The 26,112-nt window shown below is 44.0% G+C and overlaps 1 protein-coding gene across 9 annotated transcripts in view; it reads left to right on the top strand.

The window, feature by feature from the left end:
- Nucleotides 1-26,112, top strand: part of Rai14 (retinoic acid induced 14) — a 137,703-nt gene that overhangs the window by 42,661 nt on the left and 68,930 nt on the right. The gene's annotated exons all lie outside the window — the stretch shown is intronic.

Here is a 26,112-nt window from a genome sequence, read left to right as displayed (position 1 = left end):
AAGAAGATTTCTCACAAGGTAAACATGAGTATAATAGCTCTTATTTTCATTTACGTGCCTTCTTCCTTGCCTTTATTTAGTATATTAATGTCTGGGCTGAACAGCAGATTAGAGGACAGTTGCATTGGACTTTTAGCTTCCTTTCCCTTTTTGAACACTAGAGATTGGGAAGCTGGGCCCTTTGCAGGGATGGAAACCAGGAGTTGAGATTTAGGAGATTGCTCTGTTGTCTGACTACATTTCCAGCTCTCAGGTCTCTCTGACCTGGAACTCACCTGACTCTTGTCTTCCCAAGTGCACAGAGGCCACCAAACCCAGCCTTACATTGACACCCTAAATTTGCAGCTTGCACCACGGAGTTCCGAACTTACAAGAGAATTTTTTTCTTTTTTTTTTTTTCTTTTTTCCGGAGCTGAGGACCGAACCCAGGGCCTTGCGCTTGCTAGGCAAGCACTCTACCACTGAGCTAAATCCCCAACCCTGAGAATTTTTTTCATCCTAGGATCCAAGTATGTTGATGTTGGACCTCTGATGACATCTGTTAATTTTTGTTTTGTTTTTAAATTCCTGGTTGGTCTTGCTCATTTCTTGTTACTGTCCCGTTACTGTAGCAATGATTTTCCCGGTTTAAGCTGCTGACTTACTTGAGTAATGCTCAGGGTATTCAGATGTAATGTGCTTGACCTGTCCTGAGTTATCTCAACCTTGAATAGCTTTTACATGAGAAATACCTTTTTTTTCTCCTCTTGGGAAGAGATTTTTACCTTAACCGGAGCCACTAACTCAGTCATCAGAATCTCTGTCTCTCACACCAGTTACTCAGTTCTAGATTATTAAGGGGGAGGATAGATACATAAGAGATGAGGGCTGAGAGGATGGCTCTGTATGCACAGTTGACTTCTGGATTGCATCAGAACTTGGCACATACCATTGACAGAACAGCGCCCATATTTATTGACCCAGGTCTTGCCAATTACTTATCGCTGACTCCTGCTAGTTGGGTTGCCTCCCCGGTTTCCACTGAGTAAAATAAGATGTTCTCAGAAGTCTCAATACGCTTTTAGAACCATGCATGCATTTCCTGTTCAATACTCCCTGGGCTCCCGTCCACCCTTGCACTCCCTGGTAATTGCTTCATGAAGAAGGTGCGGAAGTAGCATATTTATCTTTACTAGAGCTGTGCAGGGTCCTACAGGCATCTGGAAAGAGCATCTTCAATAAAGCATGTTCGAGTCACTCCAGAACCCAGTCAGAAATCTGCTGCTGGAATTGTTACTATTTAAGAACAAGGGAAGAAAGCTCTGACCGTGTGGTAAGCAGTGATTCACAACTGGCCTTCCACAAATGCATGTCGTCTTTCCCAGATTGCGTTAAGCGCAGAGCAGAGCTAGAGACAGGAAATCCCAAAGGTCTGACCTAGAAGACACACCCTTTTCCCTCCCTCTCTTCTTTTCTCCCTTCCTTCTATTTGTTTGTTTGTTTATCTATTTATATTCTTATTTCTTTTCAGTGCTGAAGACTGAACGTAGGACCCTGGGCCTTGCGTTTGCTGGCAAGTGTACTAATTAATGCCTTGCCTCTTCCTAAGAAGAAATAAATTTTGAAAAAAATGCAAAGAAAGATTGATAGGCATCGAACACAGAGGATGTGATGGGGTGGGGACTCTTTCTTCTCTCTTTGTATGTGCTCTATGTAATGTACTTGCTTTCTTTCAAAAGCCAAGGCAAGTCTTGTGAAGCAATTAGGAAGTATACACTCTAAGCAGCTTCTGGATTCTATCTACTTACAATCAAAGATATAATATACTCTTTGGAGCAACACTTGAAGTGATGCAGTTGCTAGGTCTGAAGGAACTTGATGTTTTCACGAGGTCTTCACGGGCTGGGGAGACGGACAGCTCCACAGTGAGAACACTTACTGCTCTTCCAGAGGTCTTGGATTCCCAGCTCCTACAGCAGGCTGCTCATAGCTGTTTGTGATGCCAGCTCTCGGCGGTGCGTTTCCTCTGCAGGTTATCCGCATTTATGTGCACATCCCCATGAACAGACATACGCACTACACATAATTTAAAATAATAAAAGTAAATCTTTTTTTTTTTTCTTTTCTTTTTTTCGGAGCTGGAGACCGAACCCAGGGCCTTGCGCTTGCTAGGAATAAAAGTAAATCTTTTTTTTTTTTTTTTTTTTTTTGGTTCTTTTTTTCGGAGCTGGGGACTGAACCCAGGGCCTTGTGCTTCCTAGGTAAGCGCTCTACCACTGAGCTAAATCCCAGCCCCATAAAAGTAAATCTTAAGAGAGACCTGCAGAGTTCTGGCAGTTTAATCGTCTCAGCCATTGCACAGTTGTCCATCATCAGCCTACCTCCCCCCCCCCAAAAAAAAGAGGGAAAAGAGGAGAAACCTTTTTTCTCTCTTAAATCTGTATAGATCAGAGGCTATGGATCTTTTTGGATTTAAATATTTGGATGTTTGCCAAGTTATAACAGTTGGAGTGTCAAGTATTATTATTATTAAATCATATTTTTTAAACTGGGAATGAATAAGAAAGACTTTAAAAATTTAAAATGCCACCTCAGAAAAGCATTGATTTTATATATGTATATATATATATTTTATTTATGTGTGTGCACACACAAACTTATGAGATGACAACTTTGTGGGGTCACCTCTCTCCTCCCATTCCTGGGTTCTAGAGATTAAACTCAGGATGGACTTGTGTAGCATGCGCCCTTAACTCCTGGACCATCCAGCTAGCCCCAAAACCATGTGCACAGATACAGTCAGGCACTGAGACCTGTATGGGGTTAGTTAGTTGTAAATTGTCAATCAAGCAAAGATAGGATTCTAATTCACTCCCAAATTCTATTTCTAGAGTAATCTTTTAGCTGATTGCTGGATTTTACACAGGAAAAGTTTCCTCATATTTCTGAATTTGGGGTTCTTTTCTTCCTCTTTTCCTTCCCTCATTCCCTCCCTTTCTATTTTTTTCTTCTAACTTTTTTTTCTCACTCTGTCGATGTTTAAGACAATTAACTGTATAGTTTAGGCAGTTCGTACACCCTCACCTAGGTAGCTTTAAAAATAAAAACATTCTTTGCTTGCCAGACCTTCCTCTTCTACAGCCGATCAAACATGGAATGGAGAAGAAGGTATCAACCTGAGCAGAGTGTAAGGTTACATGTGTGAAAATACAACAAAACCATCACTTTCTACGTTAACTAAACATTTAATAATAACTAAAGAAAGAGTGAATCAATCTTACTTGAGAAGTGGTGGGCTGGCATTTTAGTGCTGTTAGGGAGAGTTTCAGACTAAACTGCTTAGATCCCTCCTTGCTTGTTCTAGCACACCGGCTATCTTTGTTGCATTGTATTCCTGTGAAGAGACACCATGACCACGGCAGCCATTACAAAAGAAAACATTAGTTGGGGCTGCCTTACAGTTTCAGACGTAGCATGCGTTGTAGCACGAAGGCAGACATGGTGATACATCTTAATCCATAGCAGCAGGAGGAGACTGTCCCACAGGGCGTGGCTTAAGCATATATGAGACCTCAAATCCTGTCCCCACAGTGACACACTTCCTCTAACAAAGCTACACACACTTCACCAAGACCACACCTCCTTGGGGTTGGGGATTTAGCTCAGTGGTAGAGCGCTTGCCTAGCAAGCACAAGGCCCTGGGTTCAGTCCCCAGCTCCGAAAAAAAAAAAGAAAAAAAGAAAAAAAAAAAAGACCACACCTCCTAATAGTGCCACTCCCTATGGGCCTATGGGGCCAATTATATTCAAATTACCACACAGGTCGTGGTATTCTTGAACTTGGAGATGTTCCATTGTAGTCTCTTATCTGGATCTGTCCCTTTGTTCAAATTCCCTCCAATGTCGGGATATTAGTCACATTGAATTGATGTGTCCTGATTACCTCATTTTAACCTGATTACCTCTGTAAAGACCCTACTCCCAAATGAGATCACATTCCACAGTACTGGGTAGGGGAATTAAAACTTCAGCATATAATTTATGGAGGACATAATTCAGTCCATATCATCAGTATGTGCAAAAAAAATTTCCCTTTGATATAAATATTTTATTCCCTTAATCATTACACTCTCTAGTTATCCGTATAGAATGTCTGGTAAAGAAACACCAGACAAAATGTTAAGCATAGACATCATTTTCTCTCTGGAAAGTTCGAGTCAACCATTAGCTGTCTCTGGTAAGTTGGAGCTGTTCTCCCTCCCCTCCGTTTCTCCTCCACATCTGCTCAGTCTTCAATGTGACAGATGACAAATGAGATCAGAATCCCCTATCAGCCCTAGGATTCATTCATTAGGGTAGAATTCTCCCGAGGTCTCCCTGGACCTACCTGAGGGTGATGATGGAGTAGCTGACGTGATCGTCCATGTGTTCGATAGAGGGGAAGTATTTATAGAGGTAGCTAGGAAAGCCCTGAGGGTAAACCAGTAAAGGGGAACCCCTAAATGTGACAAGGTGATTGTATCTTTCAGTGTCTAGCTTTTATCTTCAAGGAGAAACACATCCACTTAACTAGATTAATAAGGGTCCAGCAACTCAGGCGGCATCAGGGGAGGGCTCACGGATGCTGGGTGTGTTGCTAAGGAACCCAGGGGATACAGAACATGTGCAGCCTTGTTCTACCTTGAGAAAACATTATATTCTACTTGGTCACCTAACGCTTTCTGTAAAGGAAAGGACTCATTTTTTAAATCTTACTTTCTTTATATTTGCTCATGTATTAGAACTGGCTGATGAGGTCAGTTGCCTGATCTGTAATTATGCTACGCCTCTTGTTGCTTCAGGGTGAATTGGGCGCAGGGTGCTCGATTCACGGAGGGAAACACCAAAGAGGTAGAAGATAGACTTCCTCGCACTTGCTTGATGCTTTCAACTGTGTTTAAAAACAAAAAAAGGCCCTTGGATGTTGATATTGAGAACAGCCTCAGAAGAAATTGGTTTTGGGAAAGATCACATAAACATGCATAAATATATACTTAGCCTAGTAGATTTCAGGTCATGGTGCTGTTTGAAACATGAGGGAAATGGTCTTAGTTTTTTCGGAACCTGAACTTTTCATAGGCAGAGAGGGCAGTAGGCTCTTGATACAGGGAAGAATGGCATTCTGGGGATAATATCTCTGAATCTTCTATCTCTGAGTACTGTGGCCCTCTTGGGTACAGTGAGTCCTATATCTGAGTATCTCTGAGTCCTCTGTCTCTGAATATTTCTGGGAACTCTGTCTGATTATCACTGAGCACTCTTAACTCAGAGTAGTATCTCAGGCATGATAGAAATGTATGTCCTAAAGGGTCAGAGTAAAGTGTAATCTCTGTTTTCAGATAAATGGAGTGAGCATTTTCCAAGCACTCCCACTGAAGGTGAAGAGGGACCTGTACTCTGAGGTCCTGGACTTCGGGATTAGTGTTGGTGGTGGATCAGGAATGGGGATGGGTGGATGAAACTGGGAGGACAGACAATGAGAGAAAGTTGAGTGTAAAAAAACTGTTATACCCAAGAAAGAGGGTAGAAAGAGGGACAGAGGTGTGGGTAAAAGATCTAAGAAGAACAGGCTACCAAAAGATGAGCTCTGGGCTCTTTTCGATAGAGCAGATCCCCAAAGGTATGGAGGTGATATCCAGCAAGAGAGGTCTGCCCCAACCGGCTCTTGTAGTAGACACACACTTGAAAGATTACGTCAACTGGCAGTCACGTGGCTTGCTAAGTCCATTCATGAGGCCTTATCAGTTCTCCACCCAGTTCCACATTTATGATAGGGAATAAATTCCAGCGTGAGTTTCTGAGGAGACAAACGACAGGCGTGCCTCTGCAGTGCACTCCTCAATGGTGGGTGTCCTGGGGAGTCATTTAAGGCTTTTGAGTAAGCAGCCAGCTCCAGCACTTGATTCAGGCAATCGAATGTGACAGAGCGAATGGCTCAGGGGTTTATCAGGTTTGGCAGGATGGGGTGTGGTTAGTCAGCAGTTTAGGTGAGATGCCTAAGCAAAAGTCAAACCTGGACCAAAAGGAGGATGACCTCAGGAGGCACGCTGGGAGTGGGGTCCGGAACGCTGAAAGATGACTGCTAGGTGGTGGTGATACAACGCAGAGGGAAATTAGATATACCGGTTAAGTGTGGACTTGCCTAGAGGGGCGTGGACATAGTTTATGTCTCAAGAGACGGAAGTGAAGCACTCAGAGGCTCTTGAGTTTGGGAGTCAGATAACAGGCATGAGGCTTGCAAGCTCTACAGTAAACCCTCTGCTGAGGCTGGTGGTCTGCCCTCTGTGTATCATGGGAGTGCGGTGAGCGATGTGCCCAGTACGGGCTGTGACGAGCACTAACCAATTATCCCAGTGCTAAGAGGTTTGTGAAAATAATAGTTAACATACTTCTCTCTCTGTATTTCTCATAGTTCCGGAGCCTAGAAACTTGAGGTGAAGGTTCTAGCGTGGCCAGGGCCTTTGCTGTGTGTTCTTTGTCCACACTGAAACTCATTTTGAAATTTTGAAATCCCTGTTTTAGGGTGTGGGGCCCCTTGGGACCTTTAAGAGGGCTCTGCTGTCTCCAACGGCTCCCTTCAGGGCCTTGGGCACTTTGAGCCATTTCCAGAGTGTATCTCACATAGGCTAGTCTTGCTAGCTGTCTCTTGTGTGATGCCTTATTCTGCCTTTGGTTGCTGCAGCGAGATGGTGACCATCAGATGCAGTCCCCTGACTTGGGATTAGAACCAAGAACCCACATATACCTCCTTTCTTCATAATTTCCCAGTCTGGGATTTCATGATTTGAGCAAATGAAAAAAGCACTAAGTAAGTCATGTCTCTTCCTGGTCAATTGCTGATGGCTTCTTGTTGCTTTCTCACAAGGTGGAAAAATGAGAGAACTCCCGTGGGTCCTGTTTATAAAAGGGCAGTACTGCCATTCCTGAAACAGCTTCCCTCACAACCTAATTATCTCCCATGTTCTGAGCGCCTTGGGCTTACCTCAGAGAGGCTTAGGATTTTCCTGCAGGAATTTGGAGGGTGTAACCAACTCACTGTACATACGCTCACTGTAAGCAGTCCTCTGGAAGAACAGTTTTAAAAACATTTGTATTTTTTTAAAAAGGGAACCCTTAGGCTATACTCCTCTCTTTCTTGGCATTGTGTAAGGGGAATTCAGAGATGTGCTGTCCTCTAGATAAACTTCAGGAGACAGCGCTACTGTCCTGGCCCCTCTGTGTTAGTGACCTCCTGTCCTATTTTCATAACATTGCATTTACTTGTTTTGTGGGCTGCTGGGTCATGTGTGCCATGACTTGCATTGGAGGCTCAGAGGACAACTTGCGAGTGTCTCACTGAATCACTGAATAGCTTCTAGGGCTCAAAGTGAGGGTGTCTGACTTGGCGGCAAGCACTTTACCATCTGAGTCATCTTATAGGCCCTTCTAGTCCTCCTCCTCACCCCCCCACCCCTAAGTAATGAGTTATTGTTCTGCTAAAAATAAACTGATTTAAGTTCTTAAAATAGATTTGTTACATTTTAAATTATAAGAGTTTTACAACCAGATTTTTATTTTGAAGGTGAGCATGCTAGACGTTTGTGAGCTTCTGTTCTCTAACCTAGTGTTCTCAGAATAGCACCTCTGTCTGTTTATCTATTTTAAAGATTTTTAACTTTTATTTTTATATGTATGAATGTTTTGCCTCCATGTATGTTTGTGTGTCATGAGTGGGCCTGGTGCCTGAGGAGGCCCCCCCAAAAAGGGATATCAGATCCCACGAAATTGGTGTGACAGATGGTTTTGAGTCTGTGCACAGACAGGTATTGGGAATTGAACCTTGGTCCTCTGTGAGAGGAGCAAATGCTCTGGTCCACCATCATCATCATTGTTGTGTGTGTGTGTGTGTGTGTGAGAGTGTGGGGTGTCTGCCTGTCTCTCTGTGTGTGTATGCCTATTTGTGTCGGTATGAATATGCTTCGTATAGGAAGATGCATACAGAGACCAGGCAAGACATCAGATGCCTTGGAACTGGAATGGCAGGCTGTTGTACGCCTTCTATTGTGAGTGCTGGGAAGATCAGGAAGCACTCTTAACCACTGAGCCATTTCTCTGTCCTATTTTATTTTTGGAAAAAAGACATGCCATAGCCTAAGCTGGCTTGAAACTCACTACTTCGCTCAGGCTGACCTCCAGCCGACTGTATGTGATCCTTCTGCTTCAGTAGGAGGCATATGCGTGTACTGTCTTGCTTGGCTTAGAAAGCGTTTAACAGATATGGTCAACACAAACGGTATCAGTAAAATAATGTCACGATTTAAGAGCAGAAACCGTAAAAAATATGGTGTGGTTTTTCTGGGATTGGAAAGTGGAGGGAGCCACAGTTTGTGCCTCTTAGTAGGCCTGTCAAGTAGTAAAGAAGCAAAACACTGATCTTGTTTGGTTTGCATAGCCACTCGGTTTCACACCCTGCTAAAGTCAAGGTCAGAAGGATGTTGAGGCCTTGCTCATACATCTACGTAAGTAAGAAATGTTGGACTAGATGTACTTACCGGGCAGGAAAGGAGGTAAGGACTCCCAAACATAAAATCCGATACTGCAGAATAGTAACTAACCTTATGTTGTACAATATAAAACCAGGAGTGTGTAGTATGAACTGTATGTAGTATGAACACCATTGCCCAGGCATGGCTTGAAGTTCTTAGCCTCAGAATTCTGTTTTATGTGCTGCATGTGCCCATCTTCCTGATAAAGGACATGGGTGTTGGTTTGCTGATTCTGCTGAGATTAGAACTGCGGAGTAACTCAACCTTGAAAACAACTGTTTGTTTCAACCTTGAAAGCAGCTGTGCTGACAGGGTAAAACTGTGCTGACAGTCAGCTTGGACTATCAGTGAGTGAGGCCTGTGAACAAACACCAGTCATCCAGAGAGCTCCCGAAGGAGAACTTGGTATGTTTAGGGGTTGGGGCCTTTAGGCTATCCACAGATAAAAAGAGTATTGAAGTTTTTATTTCCCTTAAAGAATAGCACCTGGGCATTAGACTTGATATCTAAATATTAGTTATTTTACTTTGCAGGGCAGATGATTTTCCTCCATTTAACTGAGGAAAGAACAGAGACTTGGAGAATTTAGAACATTTATTGTCCCAGGATGCCACAGCTCAGAGATGGCCGAGCTGGGACTTGAACCCAAACTTAGCTCTCATCACTCATTCCTTATAGCAAATCAGCAAAACATGACCTACCAGTCTCTCGCATCAGACCCACAGCTTGTCCTGTAGTCCAAGCAAATATCCCAACTTACCAGGACACTCCCACCCCTAGTCACCAGTCTACAGGATCTTTTTCCTCTGTCCTGTGATCAGCACACTTTAGTGGCTCAACATCCCCCTCAGTAAAGCCCAGTCCTACTGAGGTGTACTCCCCCCCCCAACACATACACACCTCGACGGACAGGTCTCTCGGTGTCCTTTACTCCTGTTCACTCTGCTTAAGACTGCTTTCCATCTTTCCAGATCACCTCTGGGTCCTTCACTTACTTTTCTCTACTCAGATGTCACTTGACGCCTTCCAGTACATTCTCTAGTATATATTAAAAAAAAAAATCACCCTTCTGGTTTTCCCATCCTGTCATGTTGATTGACTATTAAGTACGTCCTCTCCATGACGTGCTGCTTGTGCGATAATGGCGTACTTGTTTGTTTAGGTCCTGTACCCTTGTGAGGAATGTGCTCTGGGTGTCCAGCTTGCATACATTCCAGCCTGGCACATAAGAATTGCTCAGCAAATCCTTGTCGAACGAATGAATACATGGACGGGTGAATCACAGCTACCTCTGCTATAAATTTAGAATGTTATTGTTCATCTTCCCAGAACTCTTACAAGACCAGACACTTGAAAGGAAATGAGACTTAAAATAATAATAATTTAAAAAAAAGAGTAAAAAAGAATTTCCTGGCAGGAATTTCTGTTTGTATGGTCAGCTAGAGTACAGCACAAGAAAAACAACCACACTTCTTGTTCTGTAGGAATGTGAAGGCTGAAGAACTCTGACCCTGGGGATGCCTGATAGCACACATCTGGAGCTCTTTGTGCCCAAAGGCAGGCAGATAATTTGTATCACAGGAATAGTACAGGGAGGAATAGGTTGATTTAAGTGCCCATGTTTTGAGATATATACAATACAGGCATTTGGATTTTGTTCGAGACTCCCCAGCATGGAGCAGGTCCATTGGAGCTATTGTCCTGTATCTCTGGAATGTGTCATCCTGTCCTCCATCCAGAAAGGACATAGACGGAAGTCAGGATGCTCAATAGCTTTGGCTAGCTTCTAATATGTCTTCCAGTTACCTCTTAGGATATTCTTCCTATAGATACATGTCTACGTTCTCCTATTTCCTAGAACCGTTCTCTGAGAGCGACAGAGAGCATGTGGTTAGATCAGATCCCATAGCTGCGATTATTCTCTTTCTATCTTCTAGTTGCTGGGAATTGGCCCGTATTCCAGGGGAGAGAAGCAGGAAATCCTCTAGGCTTCAGCCTCACACTCCCCTCCTGTGAACAACCAGCTAGTTCATTTTTTTGTAATGGATGAATGATTTCTTATCTGTGGTCAGTATTCCTTAGGACAGCATGCAATTCTTAAAGTTTTGCATTCTCTTTTTTTCCTTTTTGTGTGGTGTGCATATGTGTGCGTGCACATGTTTGTGCGTGTGGTGGTGGTGACTATTCATGTGTGTGTTCCTGAGCGCAGAGGCTTGGGGTTGATGTTTGGTCCTCTTCAACCTGTCATTCGTCTACTTTATTCTTTGAGGCAGAGTCGCAGTCAAACTCAGAGCTTGGTGATGCAATATCATAGCTGCCTTTAGTAGTTCTCCCTGCCTTTCAAGGATGAATTTTGAGTCACACTTGGATTCCTTGGATTCTAGAGGCTGAGCTCCCTTGAGTTAGACATATGACTAGTGCTTTGAACCTCTGAGTTTGTCTTCCCACATGGCCCCTACTCCTTTCTTTTTTAAGTTAGGATCTTACTTACCTACCCCAGGCTTCTCTATGTAACCAAGGATTGCATTTCTCGTTTACCTGCCTCTGTGTTCTCAGTACCGGAATTGGAGGTGTGTGCTATCGTGTCTGGCTTATGCAGATACAGACTGGAGATGACATCAAGGGCTCTGCGGATGCTAGGCAAGGCCTGTCTCAGCTGAGGTGCATCCCCAGCTCCTTCCCATTTCCCTTTATACATCCAGCAACAGATAGAGGAGAGGGGAGGTGAATTCCAGTCACGAACTTAATAAAAGACATACCTCTTTTTCATCACTTGTGAATTAAACTGTGCGTCACCGTGGTTGGTTTTCAGACCGTTTGTTTTAAAGAGTCACCACAAAGAATGTCTTTGAATTGTTCACATGCCTCCAGTTCATGATAAGAAGAATCAAGCTGTATGGAGCACATTTCTTCTTTGCCTCCCTCCATCCTACCAGAGACGAACAGCTCACAGGTAGTCATTCTGAGTCTCGGGACACAGTTAGACAGGCTTTCAAAGAGAAACTGTAGGGCCGTTTCGATAAAACGCACCTTAGTAAGTTGGAGTCTCTCGGCTGTGTGACACAAATCGACTTCCTTCAGCATTATAGTCTTGTGTCCTGCCCTCTGTCTCTCCCACTTGGCAAACCGCCCTCGTGGAATGCAGTGGTTTAATTACTTAAGGAGCCTCAAGGAGGATGTGGGGGTGGGATGCTCACAAATTAAGCTCTGAAGTCCTGAAGCAAGGCCTTATGGGTGTGAGGTCTGATTGCTGTAGCTGGAGGAACAGCCACAGGAAGAGAAAGTGTAACTATTGCTGTGCCACCTGACAGGCTGGGGGTCACCCTGCGTCTTCTCCTCAGCATCCCCTTGTGAATGGGAGCTGTGACCTGTGGGTCTGACGGTAGGAAGGGAGCTATTCTAGACAGCACTGGATGCTGACATTCCTGCTTCCTTAACACAGATCTGAAAAGGGCTGGCTGCCCTTCTTCAGGGCAGTGAACCCACTCCACATTCCTGATGTGATGAAGTTGTTCCCAGATCTGTCACCACCATCGCCTCCAGCTCCAACCTTCAGCTTCTTGGGAGAGAGAAGCTTAGTGTTGGCTGAACAGGGCAGCCTTGAAAGGCAGAGGCACAGGACTGGGAGAGAGCTGAGCTCATCCTTCTGCCTGCCTGTCCCAACTACGGGTGTGGGAGTGGGAACCGGTGGGTAGTAGGACTTCTCTGTTGGCCAGCACTCAATGGGAAGTACAAATAAGCAAGTTAATGGACGTGGCATAGGGGAACCCACGCTCAAAAGACCATAGTTCAAGATTGAACGTCTGGTAACCATATTCATATCGCTAAAAGCAGATGGAATGTCGTCCATTTGCAACACCTGTGTTTCCCTGTGGTCACAGTTGTCCAAGTCCACCAAGCCCGGATGGTTTCCAATAGTTTCAGTAATGAAACCCCTGTTCTGAAAAGTGTCATGCAGTGGAAGTTTTCTTGTACTCCATGTAGTGCTTGGCATAAGAAGATGACACTTAAATATTTGTGTTTCTCCCTTCTGTTTACACCTCCTATTTTCAAGACAGATTTGAGGCCAAAGTGTCAAAAATCAACATTAAATGGCGCTGGGGATGTAGCTCAATGGTGGTGTCCTTGTCTGACATTCAGTCCCAGCATCTCTTCTCCTGCCGGCCTCTTGGTGTAAACTTGAAGTAACATAGATTTCAATGACTGGGGCTGTTTAATGAATGGCTACTAATACATTTAATGGCGTATAACATTTACAGTATGGTAGGTAGGGACAGTTAGTGTCTGGTCCATGGTGCAAACCTTTCCTGGGGACAGTTGAATTGAAGGTTTTGGTTGGAATCACACTGAGGCTTAATTACTCTGTCTGGTGATAGATGCTAGCTGTCACCTGTGTCCTTAGCTGAGGCTTCTGAAGAGAAGAACCCTTGTGGCCTTGATGTGGCCTGACTTCTCTCAAAGCATGGGGTGGGGTCTACGCAATCCCAAGAGCCATCCAGGTGGAAGCCTCTGTCTCCTCTCATAGCATAGATGAGGATGTCATCGCCCTGCCCAGGAAACCGACAGTTCCTCTGCCTCTGGATGTAGCGAGCTGGCTCCAGAGGAGTGTCTGAGGACTGGGATCTTCGTAAGTGTGAGTGTTGTGGCATAGCGTGGGTGCGGTTGGTAAGCTTACTAGTCAGTACAAGTTTCCCGCCATAACTAACCTTGGTTACTGTGGAGACCCGCCAGCCCGAGAGGTCAAGGCCTTAACAGGAAGGTCTGGAGTACAGCACTGTGAACTCTGTCCCAGGAGAGAAATCAGTTTTCGCTTTGGAGTAGGAACTTGGGTTTTCATCTGAAACCAGACTGTTAGGTATAAGGCCTAACTATATGTTGATAGCCATGCTCTCTGGGCCGTGTGTGTTGGTAATTGTGAGCAATGCAGGACCTGCCGGAGCCTCCTGAGTCTGACCGTACCCATTCTCCTGTTGCTTCGCCTTCATTTTTTGCTTCATGATTACAGCCATGCTCCCTGGTCCCCAGTTTGCCCCTCCACCGTGAGTTTGACTGCATTGCCGCCCCTCCACCCCCAAATTAGGAAAAAGGCATTTGCGTAAACATAGAAAAGTTGCAATATTTCCTGAATTATCTTCCCTGTGAAACTGAGGCAGGGGACTGACAGTGGCCTCAGATGGACGCAAATTGTCTTCTCAGAAGGAATCAGGCTTCTTTCTTATAGTGTTGTCATGGACATTTTGCCCAGAAAATAATCATTTTTCACTCTTTTTGCTTGTTTGAAAGTGACAAATCCTCTTGGCTAAACAATTTATAAACTCTCAGGTGCGTAAAAGCCAAAAAGAAGAGGAGAAATTTAGACACAGAGTTTTTATAATACATATATAACCCACAGTTTAAACTGGGAATTTAAAGGAGGGGTGGGTAATATTTGCTTGGTTTTTAGACAAAACAAACAAACAAACAAAAAACAAAACAAAACAAAACCCAAAACCCAAGCTGTGATTGTTTACTACTGATGTGAGAATCAGTCTGTGAAGTGTTCAAGACTCTGAAAGCCACTTTGATGGATCTATGTCCAATTTTTCTTTAAGTAGTAGCTAGCACTCCCAGGGCAGCTCTTGAGGCTGTGGGGAGGATCCGAGGGATGGCAGAGGTAGACAGTCTCTGGGAATGCACACGTTTCTATACATGTGTTTCTGCATATGTGTTAGAGTCACATGGGAAACTTTGGTTTTCTCCAGACTGTCATGGGCCTACTGCCTCCCAAATAATGACTTGCTATTTATAAAAGCTTAGGTGCTACAGCAAGGCTCCCTCACAGTTAGCTCAACTTAATCGACCTGTGTGTTTCGTCCCTGCCTCCCACATGGCGGGTTCCTCTCACTCACTCCTGGGTCTGTTCTTTCCACCTCTGTGTCACGCCCTCAAATCCTCTCACTCTGTTCTTTCTGCAGAGCCTCTCTCTGCCTGGAAGTCCTGCTCTTCCTCCCCCACCTCAGCTACTGGTCACCGTCTGCCATCTGTCTATTAAACCAGTCAGAAGGGAAGGGAGGTGTAAGTTTACAAAAAAAATGGGAGACGGGTGGTGATCTATAAGAATAACAGTACCCAGCTTTCTGCAGTACAGAAATAAACATTTCACTAATACAAAGACAGCCTTTACACAGTAAATGAAACTGCCCAACAAACTGGATATTTAGAGAGGACAGGCACAAACCTGCCTTCTCACACTGTCCCCTTGACTGGTTTTTGTTTTTGCCATTACCACCCCATCTCTTCTGCCTTCTGGTTTTGTTTGGGTTTTGGTCCTTCTTTCCTTTCTTTTTCTCTCCTCTGAGACAGATTCTCTGGGTAGCCCTGGCTGTCCCGAGAACTTACTCTATAGGCCAGGGTGGCCCCAAACTCTGAGATCCGCCTGCCTCTGTCTACCTGTGCTAGATGTGGGCCAGCACCACCTGACTTGTTTGTGTTGTTGTTGTTGTTGTTGTTGTTGTTGTTGTTGTGTTTTAAGATAGGGTCTCATATCGTATCCCTGGCTGTCGGGGAGTAATCTGTATAACTAAGGCTGGCTGTGAACTCAGAGATCTGCCTGTCTCTGCCTATTGAGTACAGGGAACAAAGCTATGCATGACCACACCCAGCCGACTTTCCTGGTTTCTCGTCTTTCTCTGATAGTACCTCTCTTTTTAAAGATTGGTTTAATTTTAAGCTATATGTATAGAGTAAGGGCAGTCGCCTTTCGGAGTCCAGAAGAGTGTTGGATCCCCTGGACCTGGAGTTACAGGCAGTTCTGAGCTGCTAACATGGGTACAGGCTCTTACCCTCTGGGCCACCTCTGGCGCTGCTAATAAAAGTTCTTGCCTCTGTCTGAAAAGTCTTCAGTTTTCCAGGGGCACTTACCGAAACAGCTCACCATTTCTGAATTTTGAACAAGTTGTGTTCAAAACAATGTCGTAAGTAGGTATTTACAAAGATCTCACACCATGCCTAGCTCAGGACTGGAGGAATTTGGCACCTGACTTTATTAGAAGATGACGGACCATAGTTCAGTAAGTCTTGGCTATAGTGAACAATATTTAAAATATTGACTGTGTGGCAAGTTTATATCAGAAATTTAACAGCGTCTGCTTTCGTGGGTTGAATTTGGGCAGTTATTTTAGTTTTTTTCCTATAACTGGGACATACTATATTTGCTCTTTTCTTTCTTTCTCTGTCAGTCTGTCTGTCTGTCTGTCTATTTCTCTATCGTGTGTGTGTGTGTGTGTGTGTGTGTGTGTGTGTGTGTGTGTGTGTGTATACACACACGCAGGTCCATGCATACAGGGGCATGAGTGTAGAGGGCAGGGGTTGATGGCAGTGGTTTTGCTCCTTTGCTCTGTACGTTACCTTTTGAAAGAGACTCTCACTGAATCATTCAATTCAGCTACACTGGTTAGCCAGTAAACTCCAGGAATTCACTGTCTCCCATACTTAAGCCCAGGGGTTTTAGAGTTACACCATGGATCCTAGCTTTCTCATGGGCGCTGGTGATCCAAATTCAGGCCCTCTGGTGCTGCAGTCATTTTTACTGACTGAGCCAACTGCCAAGCCTTGCACTTGGCTGGAGGAATGCTTCTCCTTAAGTCACCTCTACAGGGAGTTCACACAGGCCATGCGGTCTACGTGTTAGATCAGATATGTCTAAATAGACTCTCTGTCTTGAATGACTTCAAGAGTCTCACCAAAATTCATACATTGAGCTCAAAACCCACTTCTTGGTGTCTCAGGATGTGATTATATTTCGAGGCAGAGGTTTTACAGAGGAAACTAAGTTAACATGAGGTCCTTAAGAGGGTCCTTATCCAATTAGACTCGAATGCTTACAAGTGGGGGAATTTGTCTACTAGAGGAAACCTCAGGGATATGCATGCACAGAGGTAAAAGTGTGGAAAGACATAGTGGGCCAGTGTCTGTCAGCCGCAGAGGGAGGTCTCAGGAGAAACTTGCTAATGCTTTGCTTAGATTTCCAAACCTTCTGAGGGGATCAATCCGTTTCTGCTGACAAGGCTGCCTAGGGTGCAGCATTCTGTTCTGGAGGCGCTAACAGCCGACACTATCCAATTTAGTGAAAATGTGTAAAGACATGTTGTGTCATATCCTAACGAGTGAATTAATTTAGTGAATTAGCTGAATTTAATTTAGCCTTTATGGCTCAGCTGTAGACTTGGCTAACTTTCAGCTCAAAATTGACAGCCTTCTGGAAGCACAATTCTGTGGTCTTCAGCTCTTTGAATAAAGCCCATCTATATTCTAGAAGGTGGCCATCTTTTCCTCAAAATGTTGATCATGTTTACAAGTCTCTTAACAATTTTTCTTCACAGCAAAGCTTAGACTAGTATTTGAGAAAACAGCTGGATCCTGGGGCTTATCCATGACTACACACATGTAATGTGGACACAGTGAGAAAAGAGTCATAGTATGGGCACATTTTCTAGAAAATCGGAATGTTAGAAACTGAATCATAAAGTCTAAGTTTCAGGTGTGGTCATTAATTACGGTGTATTCACATGAATCTTTGACTTGCCTCCTTTGTGGCTGTCTTGTTTTAATATATTGATGTGCTGTTCATGTATTAAAATGCAGCATGCTCGCTACCCCTAAATTTCTATGTATTGCGCAAGCATTAAATGTGATATCAACTGTTAACTGTTTTTCCACGTGACTCAGAAAACCAGTGCTCTTAAAGGCTGGTCTGTATGGAAATTCTACTTAGCCCCTGTGGGAATTTCTGCTTCATAAACAGCCCTGGGACTGCGGTTGAGGGACTGTTTGAGTGACACTTTCCTTCTGTTTTTCCTTCTATCCGTTTGATTGAAGCTTAGAGAACTGGCCATCTATTTCATTGAAGTTGCTTTTTTGAGGTGACAGGCTCTGGTAGACTGGAGTGGAGGGTCTCCTAGGTGACCAAACTTGTGTTTAATCAATGTGTTCCTTTAAAAGGGCTTGGGTCTGTTTGAATTTTGATGGTTACAGTTAAAGACGATGCCATCAAGAAAAAAGAAAAAAGAAAAAAGAAAAAGCACCCACCTCATTGTGATTTAAATGAATGCCTACTTTCCATTCTTGCCTATAACTAGTTAATGCCCTAATTGCTTCCAAAGTTCTACCAGGGAGAGGATGGAGAGAGATTGGATTTTTTTTCCTTTAGAAACATATGGAAATGTATTTGTAGATCGTCTGCAGAGTAATTCAAATTGTTTAGATATGTGCCCCTATAATGGAGCACTCTTTTCTGTCATTGGATGTGACCTATTGGTAGTTAGAACCAATTTTGTGGTTTATACAGTTCGAGCAGCTGTGTACATATGCAGGCCTCAGGGTGTAACTTTGTGGATTACTTTGAGATGCTAGAACAGAATGGATGTGAGTATTCATTATAACCTGGCGGAATGGAGTCATTCTAAGCTTGACAACAGGGAGAGCCAAGACATGCTCTCATGAGAAAGCCTTAACTTACTGGAAGTTGTGACAGCTGCTTGGTACCCCTCTCAACTTGATTACACCTGGAATTAACTAAGGTTTCTTTTTATTAGTTAAGTTTTTGAAAGTGTGAAGACCCAGTTTTATTGTGGATCTCTTGAGGTGAGAAGATACATCTTTAATCTGGGCAGCCTATATAAAGATACAGAAGAAGGAAGCTTTTTCTCTGCTTGCTTGGTTCCGCTCTGACCGGCAAGTCTTTTCCTTCACCGACATCAGAGCCTCCCTCTTCAGGATTCTGAAGAGCAGCTGAGACATCTGGTCTTGCGAACTGAGCAACTGTTGGATTCTTAGGCTACAGATTGTTGAATTAGCTGAACGACAGCCAGTAAGCCACTCTCATAAACTGTATATATTTATGTGTATGTATCCTATGTATAAACATCAGTTCTGTTCCTCTAGAGATCCCGGACTACTACAGGACTCACAGGAGTTCATTCTCTACCCTACCTCATTCATAGGCTAATGCCAGGCTGAGATAGTATTTGTAGTCAGATAAGCCACTTGTCTTTATTTTTGTAATTTTACTGCCTCAGAAACAAAAGTAGAAGACATGAGATAAAAGAACATAACCAATATCATGGCAGAAGATTGTTTACCAATAGCCAAATGCAACAACGGAAAAAATAACATAGGAATATGCAGGTGTGCATGCGTACACATATGTGTCCATGGAGGCCAAAGGTCAACCTTGAAGCGTGGTGTTCCTCAGGGCCGTCCACCTTGGTTTTGAGAGTAGTCAAGGAGAGTTGCTAAGAAGGGATTCCTGGGATTACAAACGTGTGCTGTCACCTCCAGCTTTTTACATAGGTCTTCATTCTTCCAAGTAGATACTTTTTTTTTTTTTAATTAACTTGAGTATTTCTTATATACATTTCAAGTGTTATTCCCTTTCCCGGTTTCCGGGCAAACATCCCCCTCCCCCCTCCCCTTCCTTATGGGTGTCCCCCTCCCAACCCTCCCCCCATTGCCGCCCTCCCCCCCATAGTCTAGTTCACTGGGGGTTCAGTCTTAGCATGACCCAGGGCTTCCCCTTCCACTGGTGCTCTTACTAGGATATTCATTGCTACCTATGGGGTCAGAGTCCAGGGTCAGTCCATGTATAGTATTTAGGTAGTGGCCAAGCAGATACTTTTTGGATGGACCCATCTCCCCAGTCCCAGAAAATACCTTACAATAAAATTTAAAAACCGAGAGTATGTCTAGCCATCTAATAATAAAGAACCCTCAAAACTTTGACCTGTTTCTACATTAAATCAAGACTGGTGCAAGGAATCCAGTCAGATAATGTGTGTAGTAGATACATCATTATTAATAACAGCATTGAAAGCTTACCTCTGATGAGCATGCCAGTCGGTCAGAAGACACCTTGACGGGAATAGATTGCTTGATTCCATGTAGGTCCTGGATTTGAACTCAGGTCATCAGACTTGGCAGCAAGTGCCTTTTACCCATTGAGCCATCTCAGTGACCTTGGAAATTTCTTATAATTAAAAGTTATTAAGCGGGCTGGAGAGATGGCTCAGGGGTTAAGAGCGCTGACTGTTCTTCCAGAGGTCCTGAGTTCAATTCCCAGCAACCACATGGTGGCTCACAACCATCTGTAATGGGATCTGATGCCCTCTTCTGGTGTGTCTGAAGATAGCTACAGTGTACTTATATACATTAAATAAATAAATAAATAAATAAATAAATAAATCTTTAAAAAAAAGTTATTAAGCATAAAAACCCAATAATCCCTTCAAGACCCCCCTACCGAAAGCATGAAGAGGAAGATGGATATTACATGGCCCCCAGTGAAAGAACATACCAGCATTTATCAAGTATTTGTTTTTGCCCCCTCCCCAAACACACACACACACACACACACACACACACACACACACACACGGCATTGAATTTGATCAGTTCTACAACCAAATTACAGGAAATTCAGGAAACAGAGAAATATGTTAAGTATCAGTATGCGATAACGTCAAGTGTGAAATATGAGAGGCTTTGAGGGCAATTGACCTCATTTCTTCAACATGTAAATTAAAAGAAAAAAAGGCGTGGAGGGGGAGGCAAAGGGAGATCTACAAACCAGGAGGATGGGACATTGGAGCCAGTGTCCCAGTGTGGGTCTTACTTGTGTTGATTCCACCAATGGAAGAAAACTTGATGAGACAGTTAGGAACTTTCCATGCTGATAGATACTTGATTTTTTTTAAGGCATTAAGTGTAGTTTCTTAAAGATATAGTATCGAACTCATATTTTAAAAAGAGACATATACCAAAATATGCATGGGTGCTGATAAGGGAAGGTTTATGATCAGGGTATAGCTGAGGGCAGACAGTGCTCACTTGGTAGCCAGTGACGTGATATAGTATATTAGACAGGGTTCTCTAGAGGAACAGAACTTACAGAATGAAAATATATATATATGTCGCGCCCACCTCGACCGGCAAGGAAGACGCAACACTGTTGGATCCTTCTCAACCAGCCTTTATTGTAGGAACACCTTATTGATGATACGGGGACCCCAAGCAACAAAGGCACTTGCCTTATATACAAAACAGACTGTGGCTGTAAATTTGTCCACTGGGGATTGGTGGAGTATGAAATACCTATTTAGCATGAATATCACCCTGGCCTTGTAGGTGCTGGGGGTATGCCAACACATGCGCTGTAGGTGTTTACCACAAATGACCACCGGATGTCGGTGCCATCTTTAGCCGCTCCCTACATATATATATATATACACATATATATATGCATATGCATACATATATGTTTATGTGTATATATTCATTCATATATATTTGGATTTGTTAGAATGGCTTAGGATCTGCTCCAAATAGTCCAACGATGCTGTCTACCAACTGAAAACCCAAGAATTGAGTAGTTAGTCTTCGAGGTGATGTCCAGCTGGCCTTCAGGATACAGACAAATCCTGAGGAAGTAAGCTCTAACACCAGTGAAGGAATGGACTTGCAGGTAATAACAAGAGTAAGAAGGCAGAGAGAGAGAGAGAGAGAGAGAGAGAGAGAGAGAGAGAGAGAGAGAGAGAGAGCATGCGAGAGCGAGCGCTTTCTTCTGTGTCCTTTAAATAGGCTGCCCTCAGAAGCTGTGGCCCAGACTAAAGGTGGGTCTTCTCACTTGAAATAATGTAAGAAAAATCCCTCGTAGGTGTACCGTTCTGCTTGGGTTTCAGTTAACAGATATAGTTAGGCTGACAAGCAAGAATAGCTGTTACAGAAGATAACTTATTCTCCTGGTCGTTGGTTATTTTTAAATATTTTCATAAGAACACTTGTTCTTAGGGAAATATTTGCCTGGTGTTAAATAATAACAAGCAAGTTTTATTTTTCAGGGATGCTACCAAGTGCTCTTATATTTTGCTGAGGCTCTTTATGGCCAGAATCTTACCTAAGATGATTTTGCTTAAAACTACAGTGGCCCAGGTATAGCTCAGTGGGGCACTTACATAAGCATGCACAAGGCCCCAAGTTCAATCCCAACCCTGTACCGCTTGCTGTAGGGCAGCAGGAAAACGACATACAGACAGCTTCTGACCAAGTTCTTTATATTTGCTGATAATAACCTTAAATATTGAGCAACAAAGAAATGTCAAGTTAATTAAGGTCCTAAAATCACTTTATGGAATGTTATGTGTCCTATAAAATAGCAGTTTATTGCCTCATAAAAGTGCTTTTAATGCATTAGAGAGGAAGAAAATAGGACAAAGTAGTTACAGTAGGGAATAAAAATTGATGGGAAATAAAACATTAACTTTTAAGTACAGTATTTAATTATGGATGAGCATGTCAACATATTATGTCATGGGGTCATATTTAGTTTTTAAAAGCCTTACAGATAAAATCGTGTCCTGTTGCCAAGCACGATGTACCCTTGTAATTCAGTGTGCTTTGATGGCAGAGGCAGGCGGGACGCAAGTTCAAGGCCAGCCTGCGATACATAGGGAGTAGCGTACCAGACATAACAGGCTGGGGCAAAGTTACACATTGAGGAAATATGCCCACATACACATGTTTAAACTACATTATCTTCGCCTAAATTATCTTTTAATGTATCACTTTTCTAACAAAGTGATACGTTAGGGGCTTAGTTTACATTTTATGGCAATGGTACATTTTGTAGTTATGCATTTTAGATAAACTGTGGTATAAGATGATCATTATTTGTTTATTTATACACCTGCTTCTTTATTACTTGAGTAAGCAGTGGGAGATAGCTTTTATACTGCAGGGTCAGGAAGGTTTGCATTTTCTAGGCTGTGCTGGCTGCTGTTCTCACATGCAACTTTCTGATCCTGGTACTGTTAACCAACCAGCTAACCAACCAGCAAGCATTCCCACCAACCACAGATCAGCAAGCATTCCCACCAACCACAGATCAGCAAGCATTCCCACCAACCACAGATCAGCAAGCATTCCCACCAACCACAGATCAGCGAGCATTCCCACCAACCACAGATCAGCAAGCATTCCCACCAACCACAGATCAGCAAGCATTCCCACCAACCACAGATCAGCAAGCATTCCCTTGCTAGCTTTTGGAAACAATGACATAAAGCACTGGAAGTTAATTTTCTAATACTCTGACCATCAAACTGTCTCTGTAATTGTGCTCCTCTCAAGAGAGGACAGTTGGAAAGCTGCATTGGTGCTGTCTGGGTGAACTTGACACTGATTAAAAGCTGGGACAGTTGAGGACTAATTAAAGTGAAGAATGGCTTGACATTCATGGCCAGACATGACCCAGAAGGCTTGTGTTATGGAAGGGGTCCCCACTGCACAGCCATCATCTCTGCAGTCTGGGGAAGGAGTCTATCTTCCTGTCGTCCGCTTTCAGTCTCCCAGAGCCTGGACAGAGAGATAATCACAGGCCCTAGGAATGAACTCCACTCTGGAGACGAATTAGGAAAGAAAGCCAAGGCCAGGAGTGAGTCAGGCTGGGGTTAGCCAGCCCGCCAGGAGCTACTCAGGAGGCTGGACCTCATGGGTGGCCTGTACCTACTGCCAAGGAAGATACTTATTGTCTTCTCGCTGGGCTCTGTCTCCTGTGTCACTGTGCTAAGCTGTACCTCACAGCCCAGTGCCTTGGTTACCTCTCTATACAGGGTCAGAAAACAGACTGGGGCATAATAATGTACATTTATGAGAGTCCTGCGAGCCTGTCGGGCAACCATCACAAATCTACCAGGTTAGGTTCTTCTGAATCTTTTAAAAATACATGTGCCTGATCTACAGCACGCCCGGGTACATCAGAGAACAGCATGTGAGTCTTGGGATTCAAACTTATGTTGTCAGGCTTGGCAGTGACTGCCTTTACATCTCTCTGGCCTGTAAGTCTCTCCTGCATCTAAGAGTGGGAGCCAGGCTCAGTTGTCCCTGCCTGTCTTTCTTCTCAGCACTGTGCAAGCAAGAGGTCAAGAGCATTGGAGGTTCAAGACCCTCTTCTCAGCTGCAACAAGTTTGAGGCAAGCCTCCCTGAGGATTCGTCTCAAAACTAAATAAAAAACAAAACAAGAAGGCTTTAGTTTTTACAGATAATTTTATGAAATACTTAGCCTGTTGATACTGTAATGATGAATGTGGATCTCCCTCCACTTTATCCAGGAATCATATTGGCAAGGCGAGCTCTTCTGGCTGCCCCCGTCACAGCCCTTGCCTTAGCTCTGAGTACTTGGTCTGAGTACAGGGGTATTTATTGTCTCTGTGTTTAGAAGCACCATGTGGCTTGCACTAACGTCTCTGAAACAAAAGCTGTTCGCCTTGATTTTATTGCCTGGAGTGAATGTTGGAAAAAAGGAAAGAAAAAGACCCAGATTTTTTTTTTACTGTATTTCATTTCCATGCTTTTTACAAATTAATTAGAGGAGGAATTATCAGAACAAGACTGGGGAGTCTGAAGGAGCCAGGATGCTAGAGGAAATGATGCAGCATCCCTCCCACCCCTGGAATGTAGCTTCCCAGAGCCCTGGGCTGTGCTGGGCTGTACTCTCACAGGCACTCAAAGAAAAAAAAAAAAGATCTGCTGGATGAATGGGCAGCCCAGCTAGGACCTAGTGCCCTATTTTATTGAACACAAGCATTTAATTGTATTTGGAGGGAGCTGGGTGTACATTCAGAAGGATCCATATGCCCTTAGGTTCTCTTTTAAAAAAAAAAAAGATTTATTTATTATATATAAGTACACTGTAACTGTCTCCAGACACACCAGAAGAGGGCGTCAGATCTCATTACAGATGGTTCTGAGCCACCATGTGGTTGCTGGGATTCGAACTCAGGACCTCTTAACCCCTGAGCCGTCTCTCCAGCCTGGGGCTCTCCTCTTCTTTGCCTTATACAGCAGGCCGCATTCAGAACATTCTCAGTCAGTGTCATCAGAATAACTGAACAAAGAGAAGAGACGCTGCGAGCTTGTTCACTGTTCTGCTTGGGATCGAATGCCAAACCCCCTAGAATCAGGAGGTAGAAAGGCACTTGGGGGTATGTTGCACGATAGGCATTGTGAACAGCACTACTTAGCTGTTATAGGTGTGGTCCTCCAGGGTGGAGGTCTGTACTGGTTGTTTCTGAGAATGTGCATTACTCTCATCTCCACGACTTAGGGTTCTGCCCTCCAGGTAAAGCCTTTACTAACACCCCATTCTACATAATAGGTGTCATCTAACTGAACGCAGACAGCCATCCTGGTTAGGGTGACAGCAGACTGGCTCTGGGCTGCTACATGATGGTGTCAGATTGATACCCCCCACCCCCATCCCGCCGGCTGTTCACCCTTGTCACTCCAGAGTGGGTATATTACTGGTGGCTTTCCCAGTACCACTTCTCCATACTGCGATCTCTTTCCAGGTCTTGTCCGTAGACCTCAGACACATAGCAGGAAGCAGGCAGTGAACACACAGCCTTTGTAGATGGGCAGCTGACCAAAGAGATACTGGTCTTCCCTTCTTGCAGGCACCCTAATCTCTATGATTCTGTTGATTGCCCCTTCCAGCTGGAGGCAAAGAGCTTGGAAGCAGGGGTGTGGGAACGAGTTCTTTCTTCTTCTAGGAAATGCTAACATGCCTCGTTCCTCCAGTATTCATTAATTGGGAGGCTGCTTCTAGCAAGGACGAGTTTAGCTCCGAAGAATATTCTTGTACTGAAGATGTGGTCTCCAGTGCAGCAGTGTTCAGGGCTTGGGAAAGGAGATGTGGATCATAAGGCTTGTAACCCAGTGATGGATTCGTGTTTTACGATATATTGAAGGTGGTGGAAAGTTTAGCACGTGGGACCTATTGGGAGGAAGTAGGTAATGTCCCTGAAGGGGTAGGTTTTATTCAGGGGCCCACTATGAGATGAGGAGGATGAGGCAGGTCTCTCACCATGCCCTTAGGTCTCTCACCACTCTCTGAAAGCAACAGAACCGGGGAAGCATGGACCAAAACCCCAGACCGTGAGTCAAGACACATTTTCCCAGCTTTAGGGTGATCTTTTCAGGTATTTTGCAGAATGATGGGTAGCTGCCTAACTTCCCTTCAGGGAACCTCTGGAGGAGATGCATGGCCTTGGTATTTTTGAAGGTGAGTCCACAGTAGTCCTGCTCTCAGCACTGGCATCGGTGACCTCCTAGGGAAGTCATGAGAAGATTTATTTCAAGTGCTTAAAGTGCCACAGGAAGGGAATCTTAATAGAAGAGAACGCACTTAGGTTGTGTGAGATCAGTGATCCCAAGGATTGGGAAACGTTTATGCTTTCAGACTGTGGTGTGAAGGGCAGGTTGGGAAGGAAAGGTCCAGTAGCATTTGTTATTGACGAAGTCACTGTAAGCATTGCGGGACACGGGCTTGCACGTGCAAAGCCCTTTGTGTTAGAGCTGCTTGGATAAGGGAAGCAGCAGCTTGGAGACTCTTTGCCACTGGGCTGACTGGTTTCTGTCAGCTTGACCCGGAGGGACCTAAGCATATCTGAAGAGAAGGAATCTCAAGAGAGGAGTTGCTTTCCTGAGAATGTCCTAAGGGCGTGTTTGGGGGGAATTTTTCTGATTGTCGATGGAGGTG

This window comes from Rattus norvegicus, chromosome 2 (genome assembly GCF_036323735.1).
Source record: "Rattus norvegicus strain BN/NHsdMcwi chromosome 2, GRCr8, whole genome shotgun sequence".
NCBI lineage: Eukaryota > Metazoa > Chordata > Mammalia > Rodentia > Muridae > Rattus > Rattus norvegicus.
This window is presented reverse-complemented; position numbering and strand designations above follow the sequence as displayed.